The 13739-nt window shown below is 43.7% G+C and overlaps 1 long non-coding RNA gene across 1 annotated transcript in view; it reads right to left on the bottom strand.

Moving 5' to 3' along the window:
• Positions 1-886: 886 nt before the first annotated feature.
• The window catches only part of LOC139046234 (uncharacterized), a 35257-nt gene continuing 22404 nt past the window's right edge, over positions 887-13739 (bottom strand). Inside the window, exon 4 of the long non-coding RNA XR_011506052.1 lies at positions 887-3721. This is a non-coding gene — a long non-coding RNA (uncharacterized lncRNA). The remainder of the gene's footprint in view (positions 3722-13739) is intronic.

The following is a 13739-nucleotide window of genomic DNA, read 5'->3' as shown; positions in this document are numbered from 1 at the left end:
AGATGGTTTTAGAGCCCTTTGTGTCAGCACAGGTCATTTGTCTATATCACGTGCAAAGGCTCCACAGCCTCCTCAGATCACCCTCGAATGCTCTCCCAAATGGACCGGACGCTGTGACCTGTCAAGAAACGTTAACCATTGACTGGTAGAGTTCTTCCTGAACAATGGGTCCAGATGTTGGCTTGAAAAATGTCCCTTGTGCTTGTTTTGTTTTAAAGCGTGTGGTTGAAAGACTCTGGCATGATTTATTTGTTGGTTGGGCGTGTGGTGGAGTAGAGAGAAGGGGGCAGAAATTATATGACAATTTAAAGCATAACAGATTTTGTTTGGCACTCCTTGGTGGGAACTTGAAATCAAATACAGTAGCAAAGTCATCTGTCAAGGGCAACTTGCTCTGATGTCCAAGAGAATCTCCTTAACCTATAAGTCATCGATGTAAGAAATAAATGACATTTTCATTCCTTCCATTCTTCATGTCTTGGGGATATAAGATGCAAAGAATGAGGTCTTGGATTGTAAATCATGGCCACTGGCTGTTAAATTGGAGACAAGGCCCCTGGGTTAGTCTGCATGTTCAGCATGCTCATTTCCAGCTCTCTCATCCCACCCCCCCTCACCTCCCGGACTGCGCACCCCTCGCAGGCCTGTTATTCAGCTTCATTTATCTTGGTGAGGCTGACTTAATGGGAAATTGTTAAGGCTTGAAGGAATTGTGAAGACATGGTCAACTGAAAGATTAAATGTGGTCCTGCTCCCTTTTTTAGACTTGTGATAAAACTAAAAGATAAATGAGGGAGAGGGGGCGGAATTGAATTAAACCAGCAAGTTTCTTTCTCACACTGAAAAAATACATATTTTTTGTGAATATGACTCGACATTGGCATCTGCTTGGAAGATCTTTAATAATCTGATGGTTCAACTAAGAAGATAAATTCCAGCCTATGTCTGTTCCCTGCACCTAAAAAGTGTCAGGATTATAAAGGGTCACCTAGGGTATCAAAGGAAAATAAAGAAGTTGCTTTATTTTACGTAACACCAGCATAGATGTGGCTCTGAGTCCTACTTAGAGAAGCGTGTGTGTTGGGGGACTGCAAGGAGAGCATAAGAAGTTGGGGCACACTGACCAGATCCTGGCCTTGTCCGATATGTGCAGCCAGAGCCCTTCCGCCCGAGTTCAAAGCTTCCATGCAGTTCTGAGAGTGTGCCCCCAAAGGCCGCCAGCTCCAGCCACGTGGCCTCTGCTCCGCTCAGTCCTGAACACAGTCAGCCCAGCATCCAGGATGGGTCATGGCCGGAGGGAGGAGCAATTATCTCCTTCTGCAGCATTGGAGGGCACACTGCTGTTACACCTCCCCAGGGGCACAAGGAGGTCAGGTTAACTCCATCCGAAAACCTCTTTTTGCAGAAGGAAAAACAAAATTATTTCAGTCAAGAAGCTGACACTTGGATTTACATCAGTTCTGGCAGGAAATTGACAGGAAAGTAAGTTTTTACAAATAGACAGTGGATGCTGCGGCCCCTCAAAATAGCCTACAGCCATCAGTCCTTCACAGCCTCCACATCTAGATATGGCATCCCCTGTGAGCAGGAGCCTTGCAAAAACCTTATTTTTACATGTGATTATTTTGGTCTTCTGAGAATGGCAAGAGGTCAAAGAGAGTCAAAATAGTGGGTGGAAAGAAACGGAAATAAATTAAAATATACATGAAGCTGAAGCACAAGCTGGTAGATGAAGGCAGAGTCATGGGCCAAGTCCAGTCCACAGAATCAGAGTGGCCAGCAGCCCCCAGGCCCATCGACAGTTCTCTTCCAAACCAGGAAGACTCCAGCCACAGGTCTTCCTGCCTTTCAGGTCAAGGAGAGAAACACATTGCTCTGCAATCGGTTCTTCCTCTCTCCTCGTGCTGGTTCTTCTCCATGTCATGTTTACCAAGATCACAAGAGATCGGCCAGCAATCCAGAATTCTGGTGTATTACTTTAGGGATAAACATAATGGCCAAGATAACTGGACTTCTCTTGTCAACCTCTTTGAACCTTCCATTTCCAGCAAGAAAATCAAAATAATAGCAAAAGTTTACTTGGTGAGTATAGTCATTGCCAAGAGAGCTGGACTTGAGGAATATTTGACCAAGATGTCACAGCTTGAGAAATCACCATCTCCCTCTATAGGAATTCACCTGCTACTTGGACCAGGGTTTGTCTCTCCATCCCTTGAGTTTACAGCCTGGAGACCTTCAGGTTCTCCTGTGGTTAGCACAACTCAGCTCCTCAAGCTGAGAAAAGAGTCAGGGATTTGGGGCAGACAATCAGTCTACACGGGAAAAAATTTCTCTCTCGGAAGACCAAGAGTGCACAGAAGCCATATGGACGTACCAAAAGTCTGCTAAATCTATAGAAGTATAATCATGATCATTGTCAAGTGTTCACACTCTGGGTGCAAATCCAGGCTCCACCACTTTCTAGCTGTCTGACTCTAATCTGGTTATATATCTTCTCTGAGCACAAGTCTCTCTGCCTCTGAAATGGGATAATAAGGTTGCTGGGAGGTTTATAGGAGCTGTAAAACAACATGCAGAGCCTGGCATACTGTAAATGGTCAATACATGTGAACTAATATATTCATCATCATCCACCATCTTGATTTTGCCATTTTCACATTATACGCTCTGCAAGTTGCTCTAGATTTCTCTCTATTATACAACTATCCGTCTATTTTAAAAGATAGGTCTTTCAGATCCACTATATTCTCCAAAATTATCTTATCAAAGGTAAAACAATTTAAGTAGTTGATTGGAAAGGAGAGGAGAAGGGACATTCCTCAGCACATGGTCCTTATTTTCCAGAGAGGACACCTGTGACTGTGCTGCCCACCGCACGGCTGCTGCCCAGGAGACTTGGGTGTCTCGCCCAGTGGCCTGGAAGGCATAGGAAACTGTGCTCTCTTAAATGAAGAATCTCAAAAAAAAAAAAAATAAAATAAAAACCGAGCTCATAGATACAGAGAACAGATTGGTGTTTGCCGGAAACCGGGGGTGGAGGTGGGGTTTAAGGGGTGGGCAAAGTGGGTGAATGGGGTCAAAAGGTACAAACTTCCAGTTATAAAAAAAATAAATCATGGGGATGTAATGCACAGCATGGTGACTGTAGTTAATAACACTGTAGTGCATATTTGAAAGTTGCTAAGAGAGTAGATCTTAAGAGTTCTCATCACAAGAAAAAATTTTCACTATGTGCGGTGATGGATGTTAACTAGCCTTATTGTGGTGGTCACTCTGCAGTACATACAAATATCAAAGCATTATGTTGTACACCTGAAACGAATATAATGTCATATGTCAGTTATACCTCAATTTTAAAAAAATCTGTCTTCTGAGGAGGGTCTCCATGCCCCTCGGGAGCTGGGAGTACAGGCAAGCCACCATCACAGGGGCCTGCGTGGCCCTGAGAAGAATATACTTGACCTGGCCCCACCATGGCCTCCTTCTCAGCCAGCTCTGCCAGCTCAGAACGGGGAGAACAGAAGATTCTCTGGCTGTCTCCGAGTCCACGTAATTCTCTTCAGAGGAGCTTTGTTTCCAGAGAAACTATTCATCTGGTATCTCTGGGTGTTGTTTGGTGTCTTTACTGATGAGTGTCCAAGACCTTGTGACCATGTGCTCCTGGGATAAAAGTGCTTTGCGTAGTGACGGATTCTCCAGGTGCAGAGGAGCACAACTGTGTCTACGGAAACAGAAACGGAAACCAGAGTCTCTTTTATCACATCAGCGGATAGCCATCACCGCGGCGAACGGGGAACTTATTACTCCTTCCCCTTGGCCCCGCGAAATGAAAGTCTTCATACCCATCTCCCCAAAAATCCCCCTTACAAACTCGGCATGGATGAGCATATTCACTGCAGTACAGTTTCCAATAGTAAAGAATTGGAAAAAGTCTAACTAAACTATAATGAACTACTATACACCCGTATTTTAGAATACCATCGAGAGTTTAAAAGAATGATATGGACCTTCATGTAGTGACTTGGAAAGACATCTAAAACCTATCAAGGAAAAAAAAGCAAATTATTGTGCAAATATAACCCAATTTGTGTTAAAATATGTACATGCATACCGAACAGAAACAAAGTATATTTTTCTATATGCACATATATGCATGTAAAGGTAAATGAATGGAGATGGGGGCAAGGTGGTCCGATTCATTGGAGAGGGGGTTGGCACAATTTGGCAGGATGGCTTTGATTCTCCTGTACCATTTGAGTATTTTATGACAAGAACATATTTGTGCATTACTGGTGTATTTAAATATGGGCTTATTTTTTAAAGGAGTTACTAAGAAATCTAATGAGATACATAATCACGACTGGATGAAAATAACATGTATTGGATGAAAATAACAGCCGCAAGGTCATTTACAGCACTCATCAGCCCTTTCAACAGCAAAGAGACCATGTTATTTGGCAGAGAAGAAACGCCTGAGGCAAAGATTTAAGGGAATCAGAGGATCACATATTTTAATGAAATCAGGGTTAACCATCTGGTCGAATTAAAGATAACCCATCACCTGTTGAGAGCCACAAATCATTTACTAAATTTGAATCTACCTACCAGGCAGGCAAAGATTAATTTGCCAAGCCCAGCAGAGATTTACCCCAAATCGCCGCTCTCCCTCAACAATGCCTTTCCTGAGTAATTTTCCAGGTCTCTTCTGTTTATAAAACAGAAGCAAGGAGCATCAGTCCATCTCACACAGCAGGGCGGCCAACATGCAGCAGGGAAGATGAGCAATTCACATAAGGTTTTCATAAACTCTGCACTGCTCCTTCAGTGTCCTGTTGTGGGACGCAATAAAGGATGATCGCAGCTGTGAACGCAGAGCCAACTGCCATTGGGTTATAATGTCTCTATTGATTAGCTGGCTTTTCAGCCATTCGGCTGCAAAATCTCATATATTTTCAAAGATAACTCTTCTTGATGAATAAAATGTTAAAGAGACATTCTGTATCAAGTTCACACTTAAGTGTGAGAGACAAATTGAAGCCTTGCCACCCCCTCCAAAAAAGAAAGCAAGGAGTGAGGAAGCGTCCCTTCTGTGGTGAGCAGCACATTTTTGAAACTCATTTCCCCAGGATGTTGTCAACAAAAGTCTGACTCAATTCCAAGGACAGAGTGGGCATAATTGCTTTCCTTAGTTCCAAAGCATTTTAACATCTCTTGCTGTTGATATAGTACCCACATGGAATAAGCAAGCAGGTAACAGCGTTCCCATCGCACAGATGCGGACACCATGAGCGATTGGAGTCCAATATCCTACAGTTAAATACTGACAGGGTCGGGCAGGAATCCAGGGATGTTAACCCAATGAAGGTCTTGGAAATTGCTTAAGTAAAATATCAATTGCCTAATTGGAAAAGGATATTGTTCTCTAAAAACAACATGACTGGTCATTTAGTCAAGTCCTATAGAAATGACTTCCTGCTTAGGGTGGGCCTCATCTTCCCTTAGTGAGGAGTGGACCAATTATCTCAGTCCGGGCATGTTCTTGTTGCTTTGTGGGCCAGGCCTGTGCTGCAGCTTCAAGTTGTTTCAAATTCCCAGCAAGCAGTTGTCACAGCCCGTGATGTTTCCATCCAGAACATTTCATGGTCAGGACATGTGGGCGTCAGCAGCACATCAGCACTCGGGTACTGCCTGCTTGCTTATTTTCAGACCCCTGTGCTGCCCACGGGCTCTCCAGTAAGCCTCAGAGTAAGCACGACGTACCTTATTGATCAGTCTTTCTATCTTTTCCACCAAGAAGACAATCCCCATCCCTATTAGTCCCGCTGATGCTAGTCTCCCAGCCTTAGAAAGGAGAGCTTCCTCTAGTGACATCATCTTCCTACTCTTCTGCAGACACTGTCCTTCCCTAAAGAAGTGACGCACGAATGACCTGAGGCTGTTGCTGCAGGATCAATGACCTGACTATATTGAGTAAAACTCCCCTAGAGAATTGGATTCAAGAGACTTGACGCTTCCCAGGAATCTGAAAGAAACGGCATTTAGGTTTTCATGGCCCACTAGCTCCGGTTAAAAGTTCAGAAATAAAAGGTTATTGACCCGGGAGATTTTCTTGAGAGGAGGAGGGCATGGCCACAGCAGCCCCCCGGGCCCTCCAACTCAGGCATCATAAAGGAGCTTGCAGGTCACTGACTCCGGAGAAAATAAAAGTTGGGAAACCATTGGAAAATCTGCTCTGCATTTTATTTGATTTTTATTGGAGTAAGTTACTAGATGATGCTCTGCTTCCAGAAAGAATACACTAGCTCTGGAGTAAATTGTATTTCTTTGTCTTGGGTTTTATATTCAAATTCATATTCTTTTAATAATTTCTGCAGTAGAACTTCCTGAGGTCCACACAGTTCGGCTCCTGGTCTCCAAGTAAGTAAAGAATTGTGTTTCTGGCTGGTTCTATATTATCTCCTAAAAATTACCCCCATTGACTTGCAACCAGGAAACAAAGCAAACGTAAAATTCCCCTTAGCTTTGATCAAGACAAAACGCCAGTCATCTGAAACTGCACGTGGAGAGTGGATGTGCAATAGGAAGTGAACTGGTACACTGGGTCATGAAACTGGAGAAAAGGAGAAAAGAAAAAGTTCACTGATCAAAAAGCTGTCACAGCAACTAAGATCAAATGTCTCCAGACATGACACTGGACACCCTTTTGGAAAGATCAGCCTTGCGGAACTGCAGTTGTATATTTCCTTAGCGTGTTTGGAAAGTTCTCCGGGTCAGAATAATCAGGAGGCTGTGAAAATGCCACTTTCCCTCCGAACCCACAACAATCCGGAAAAGCCCTGTTCTTGGCAATTTATTACACCCAGCCTGAGCCATTAACATGCAGCTTCACACACTTGTTGGAGTTTGACACCGGTTGAGCTTGTTATTCTGGCCCCCTGGGGCCCAAAACAAGCAACAGCCAACAGTAATTTCACATTTTAAAATGTCCTTTCCTCTCCCAAACTGCCGCCCCCCCACCCTCAACCACCACGCAACACCTGAGCTCATGTTCAGAGGAGGAATACGAAAGGAGATCTGACACAGCTCAGCAGCCACACTCCCCGGTCAAACAATGGGACCATTGGTCATGGACAGTTGACCACCAATGACTGGACCGAGACCAACAAACAACTTTGCACAGGCCTCTGAGCAACCATTAAGTGGGAATGACTTGGGGCTGAGTTAGGCTTGCATCAAGTGACTTGTTAAGGCACCTCAGGCTGCCATCAATCTCAAACCTCATAGTTCCCTGTGACTTTTGATGGTTTGTGATCAGTGCGACATAACAAAGTTCAAGCTTTTCCCTTGGGTACGTTAGAAACACCAAGGGGCAAAAAGTAATTATAAGGTTTGCCTGGCTCTACATCAAGTACGATGTCATAGAGGTGTCATTCCCACAGCAGCACATCTGGGAAACTTCACGAGACAAAGCCGTTGATGTGTATGTTCAGGGCATTCCTTTCTTTCCTCCAGGCTTTTCTCCAGAATGAGGGAAACGGATAGAGAACCAGAGAGAAGAAGGAATGAAGAGACAAGAAACCATGGGGGAAGGGAGGGGCTGCACCAGCTGGGAGTTTTCGCTTGTTGGTGTTTGGGGGTTATTTTTTGGTTAGGAATTAAGAGTGTGGAGAGAGAGACGGGGAAGGACCACTCCTCTCTGCAGAGCACCCAACAAGCGGCTGAAGGGGGAAGACAAGACTTTGAAGATAATTTGACACAAATTAAAGGGGTATTTCCTTCTGTCCTTTGTAGTTTCTCTAGACATAAGTTAAAAATGAAGTTGCTATTAGTTATATCTTTTTGTTAAACAACTGTTTCTCTAAACCGCCCTGAGACTGGGCCACATGGAGACCCCGTTATAAAGAAGTTGTTCTTGAAACCAATAGTGGCAAAACAGAGCTCATATAAGATCTGTAGTCATGGCTGATTAGAGCCCTGTTCAGTACAGAGACCCATTTTTGTCAATATTGCACATTCTTATCTACTGATAAGAATGACACCTACATGGCTGCTGTCTTTGATGTACTTGAAAGATAAAGTATACCAGACTGACATTGACCATATCGTGACACTGATAAAAGTGTTCAATCAACCAGATGTCTGCCTTTGAGTAAACAGAAGATCTAGATGATTAACGGGAATTTTCTTTTCATCTGGATGTTTGCTGTAAGGGAAACGTGGTCATTGACATTTCAAGTGTCAAAACCCTGGTAGGTTTGATGCAAGGCATGCCGGTATCTCATCAGAGAAGTAAGCTAAGAATAAAAGGACTAAGTAACATAGATGATGGAATGGTCCCTATGGGGAAAAGGATGCCATCCAGTCCAAATCACAGTGCTCTGGAAGCACAATGAACTCAGACTCAGTGGAGCACCTGGAGTATTTGACACATTGAGTGAATCATTTTTTAACATGTTCCCTCTCCTCAATACAACAAAATCATTTTTAGTAATAATCATGAAATAAACCTAAGGACAACAATGGCCAGAAAAGAAACAAAGACAGTGAAAATGTTCTTTTGTTTATTTATTTATTTTAAGGAAGCTTAGCCCTGAGCTAACATCTGCTGCCCATCCTCCTCTTTTTGCTGAGGAAGACTGGCCCTGAGCTAACATCCGTGCCCATCTTCCTCTACTTTATACGTGGGATGCCTGCCACAGCATGGCTTTCCAAGCAGTGCCATGTCCACACCCGGGATCCAAACCGGCGAACCCTGGGCCACCAAAGCCAAACTTGCACACTGAACCACTGAGCCACTGGGCCACCGGGCCGGCCCCGAAAATGTTCTTTTGTTGAACAGCCTGTGTATAATCATGCCTTTAAAAAATGTTAATAATAAAAATCAAAGTAAATTAAAGTATATAAAAGGGAAAAATTATTAATACTTTTAAATTTACATTAATGTATTTTTTACAAAAGAAAAAACATACCTATCAGTCTCTTACAGTAAAGAATCTAGCAGTTCACACATTTCGCTGTTTAAAATTCTAAACACAAATAAAAGCTCCAAGTGATCATGTTTCTTCATGTTTACAATCTCTGTGCCATCGTTTATTTTGAATCTACTGTTTAAACGCAGGAATATCTGGCATCACAGGGCTTGGAGATACTAACTTGTGCCCTGAGGGAGCCCAAATGATGCTGAATTGTTACAACTTAGGAAACAAACGCACATCTGGTCCTGCCTGCACTGGGGGCCGACTGTGTAACTATAAAGGCCTCAGAATTGAATTCTATGTTTTCATGGAATGTGTATTAAAGGACAAGAATAAAATGTGTATTATAATTGTTTAGATGTGTATTACAACCGTATTAAATTACAACATGTATTAAAGGACAAAAATTAAAATGTGCTCATTTGACACATATATTATTAACAGACAATTGTTTAGAACTTAGAAAATGTACACCTTATTTTTTTGCATCCTGCAGGTGTTGCTCCCACTGCCCTGCCCTTAAAATGCAACTGTGCAGGCACATTCTTGCCTGCTGTTGTCGGTTTTGGGGAAAGGAGCCTGGCTACAGGAATCTCTAAGTAGTTTCGAGAAGGGGAAATGGAGTCTGAATCAGGAGCTGGACCTACACAGTGGGAGCTGGTAAGGCTGCAGCGTATCAGGCGCTCAAGACTGACTCCACTCCCTACCTGCTCGTCACAACTGGGTGTTTAATTTTCTGCCAAGTTTGGTCCAGACTCTCAGGACCAAGTGGATGGGTGGGCCTCTGGGGGAAGTTCTTTGATCTGAAGGTGAGCCGGGCTGGCGCGGGTGGAGCTGGCTTGCACCAGTCCCTCAGGACATGCTTTATCGATATCAGATGCCGAGGGGAAGACTGTCGCAGCTCTTCCCATCAAGCAAGCAGGTTCACATTATTCTTCCAAAGTGTGGTTATTTACAAAGTGAATGTCAATTTTGGGAAGTCTTCATTTGTCTTTTTCATGGAAGAATTGAAGAAATGAATGGGATAAATAAAAAGATACTATGGCAAACTCTTTCTTTGGCTGCTTGTCCTTGGGTTTCTGATGTGGCCACTCTCTCACTTTTGAAAAACTCTCCAGATTTCCCAAGTTATCGTGTGACGGCAGTGCTTCAAAAGTTACCTGCTCAGCAGGCTCCTGTGCAACTTTGACTTTAATTATTATCCCCGCCATTTACTGGGCACTAACTAGGTTCCGGGCACTGTGTTAAGCCACATCTATAAAAGTAATAATAATAATTGGCCTTTTTGGTGCAGATTTACAAAGAGAGAGTTCCCCGTCACAAATAAGAACAAGCAGACAGAAAATAGCTCAAAGGAGTTAGTCATCATCCCAGCTGATAGACATGATCACATGAAAGTATGTCGGAGTCAGGAAATACCACAAGGTTAAGAAGATTACAAAGGACGAAGATGACTGTAATTACTTACGTTTAACTGAATAGTATAATTGAATCACATAACTCATTTCCATTATTTAAGTTCCTGGCTTAAGAGTGGGATCTTACACTCCACTCCACTCTCCCCCCTTGTCAAAGATTACTGGGGAGCGAGGGGTGTGGCGTTCAACATGGCAAATAAGGGTCTCCTGCCATCCACCTCCCCCCGAAAATTCAGCGACAGATGAAGGTTCTGACATTGTAAGCTACAATAGGACAAGGCGTTGCCTTCTCTGGGGTGTGAAGACTCTAGGAAACACTAGAAAAGCAACCACTTGTATGATGATGAACTTACGCGGTGCTGTGTGTTAGGAAGAACCCAGGACTGATTCGGCAACAGGTCTGAATTTACTCGTAACTGGTTTGGGACCTTAGCAAGGTCACAGCCTCTGGGGTTCCTGTCTGCGAAATGGTGATGATGACTCTGTCCTGCTTACCTCGAGGGTCACTTGTGAGGATGACATGAGTGCACCATGGTAGGCCACAGGGTCTACGGAAGGAAGAGGGCTCATCCGTAAGGGCATTCCACCTTCCATCTCAAGTGCACACTAATGACCACAGTTTTTCTGAGCAATAGACAATATTAAATTCAAAATACACTTTGTTGTAATAATTATTTCAGGTAATGCAATCCTTTTTTTTAATTGTCTTTTATGAGAAATGATTTAGTCATTTTGCTGTCATACAATCTGCTTTTAATCTTGCATGATACTCCTTTGGGCCAAACAGAAACCAGAAGTTAGACAAGCAACGGGAGGCAGGACCAGACCCTTGGACTGTTCCAGTTCCACAGAGGACTCTGTCACAGGGACGCAGGTTTTAGGGTAGAGGAGGTGGGAGGAAAAGAAAGTGAGGGAGAACAGGAGGGCATTTCCAGCTCTGTGAAAATCTCTCTGGTCAGGACACAAAGCCTCAGGCCTCGGATTCCAGCAAGGCATCAATTCAATGTCAGCTTGAGCCTAGCACCAACTCAGCCCTCAGCTCTACCGCTCCTTGACAAGAGTCCCGTTGGAAAACCCATCCATTGGGCCGTGGGACTTGGTGCATTTTGCTGAAGCCCATGGCCTGGAGGGCAGTGTCAACATCAGAAGAGCGTGTTTAACTGAGGTTGTGACAAGGCTGGCCTGGCCGCAGAGTAGGTGTTTGTTTAAGCCTCAAAGCTTATTAGATAGATCAGGAGGCATTTGCTTACCCTGTCAGCCACCTGGGCTAGCTCATTGTTTTGGTGTCCGTGCGCCTTGGTTTGATGCTCATTTGTTTGTGTGGCTGGAGGGGGCGAGTGGTAGAGCATGTGTGTTAGAGGGGTCTCAAGAGATTATTGCAAACATAAAATGACCCTTTCATTTAGAAGGAATAGGCCATTAGCTTAAATCATATTTCTGGTTCTACCAAACTTCTGCTTATAAGACTTTTGAGCAATTCACATTTTTTGATTTCCATTTTGTTTCGATACCATAAACACTATTTTTCCTGAGAATAAATATTATACAATGAGGGGAAAATAAGTCAGCAGACCACTCGATATGGATTCTCTGTCATTATTCATCCAACACTATGCGCCCAACACGGATGCCCCAGGACTTAAGCAGAGGCATGACGTGTTTGCGAGATCTGCTTTCCCCCCAACTTCCTCACCTTACACGTCAGGGCAAGAGAGAGCTCCCTCTCCCAGCAGTGACATGAACGAGCCCTGTGCCCAGAGACCACCGAGACCAAGTTATCATGACAGCCTTTCTGGAAAGCCTCATTGGCAGTCTGGACACTTTGAAGGGAAGCGCAGCATCAGGAAGGCACCAGGTGGCCTGTGTTTCTCTCCGAGTTTTGCTGCTTACCAAGTATTACCCTCAGGCCAGTTCTTCGTCTCGCAGCGCCTCAGTTTTTCCATCTGTAAATTGGGGGTAATCGTGGTATTTTTATGATGTGGTTGTGAGGAGTCCTTGATTTAATACATGAAAAGCAATTAAAACAGTACCTAGGTTACAGTAAGCACTCAATAACCATTACTTATTATATTTGAAAAATACACTATTTAACAATTATACCAAAAAAAACCCACTTTCCTCCTCCTATCTTTCTAACAAAAGGAAGTAAAACTCAAAAAGGTAGTCACAGAGACAAATGGGATTTCTGCGCCCACAGAAACATTCAACATGGTAGCCATGATCTTAGAACTACGTGTTCGAAGTATACCTGGACAGAAATCAGCCTTGCTGAGGCAGGGTTCTGGAAAGGGGGCACGCATCCGTGGATCTGCCCAGTCTGAGACCTGATACTGACTTTCGTTGTCCTGGAGAAGCAGCCAAGTCAGGTTCCTCGATATAATATTACCTAGGAGTTCTTTAACTCACGATCTTCTGAGGACAACAAAAGATTTTGTTGGGAACAAAAGAACTCACTCTCTGAGAAATATGTACAGTGTACTTTGTATAGGTATTAGAGACATGTGTGTTTGTATTTAAAATAAGCATAAAGGATATACAGTTTCTATTGATCTCCATGTTAATTTTTCTTTCATGCAAAACCACTGGGAAACTCTTTCCTAGTGTTAAGCAGTGTTAAGCAGGCTGGTCCATGTGCAGCCTCTTCTGTACTCCCCAAGTTGACCATGACAGTGCTGCCTGGTGTTCACTGCCTGCTTCGGGGCCCGAGAGTCCAACCACATGTAGTTCTTAGTCTTTGTTGCTCACTAACCCCAGGAGTGGCTACATAATGTTATGGTTCCTGCTCTCTCTGTGTCTAAGCACCCTCTCTGTTCTTGTATTATTCAGCAAAGGAAGGGTGGCAGTTCAACCCCTCTTTTGTCAGAAAGAATTTCTGGCTTAAAGTGGAAGCTAAAGCAGATCTTTCCTTGTTTAAAAATCTGGGTGCCATGATGCTTCTCTGGAACTCTGCTGAAGGTCCTCCTGGCCACAGGAGTGGGATGCTACTACTTAATTTTTTGGGGCTTGATACTTCATGAGTTGCTTGCCTTTCAGGCAAGGTCTCTCCCAGCCTTTCCTTTCCATGCTTACTGAAAGGAGAAAACCTTTCCTGGGTCTTTGCTCCAGATTCGCTGCTGGACCCAGAAGTGCCCAGGCTCTCCAAAGAGGCTCCATGACGCCCAGGGTTTCCAAACTTAAAGACCCTTGACTTTGAGTCAGTCTCCCCACCCTCAGATTTAGCTAATACGGGGGTGAGGGCAGGTTGAAAAATTTGATTTAGAAGCAATATTAGTGTTGAGACCTCAACTACAGGCATGAACAAGTTTGCCACTAAAAAGATCAAAAGTAAACACAATAAAATGGAAAA

Source organism: Equus asinus, chromosome 9, assembly GCF_041296235.1.
Source record: "Equus asinus isolate D_3611 breed Donkey chromosome 9, EquAss-T2T_v2, whole genome shotgun sequence".
In the NCBI taxonomy this organism is placed as follows: domain Eukaryota; kingdom Metazoa; phylum Chordata; class Mammalia; order Perissodactyla; family Equidae; genus Equus; species Equus asinus.
The sequence above is the reverse complement of the archived record's forward strand: the minus strand, read 5'-3'. Positions and strand labels throughout refer to the sequence as shown.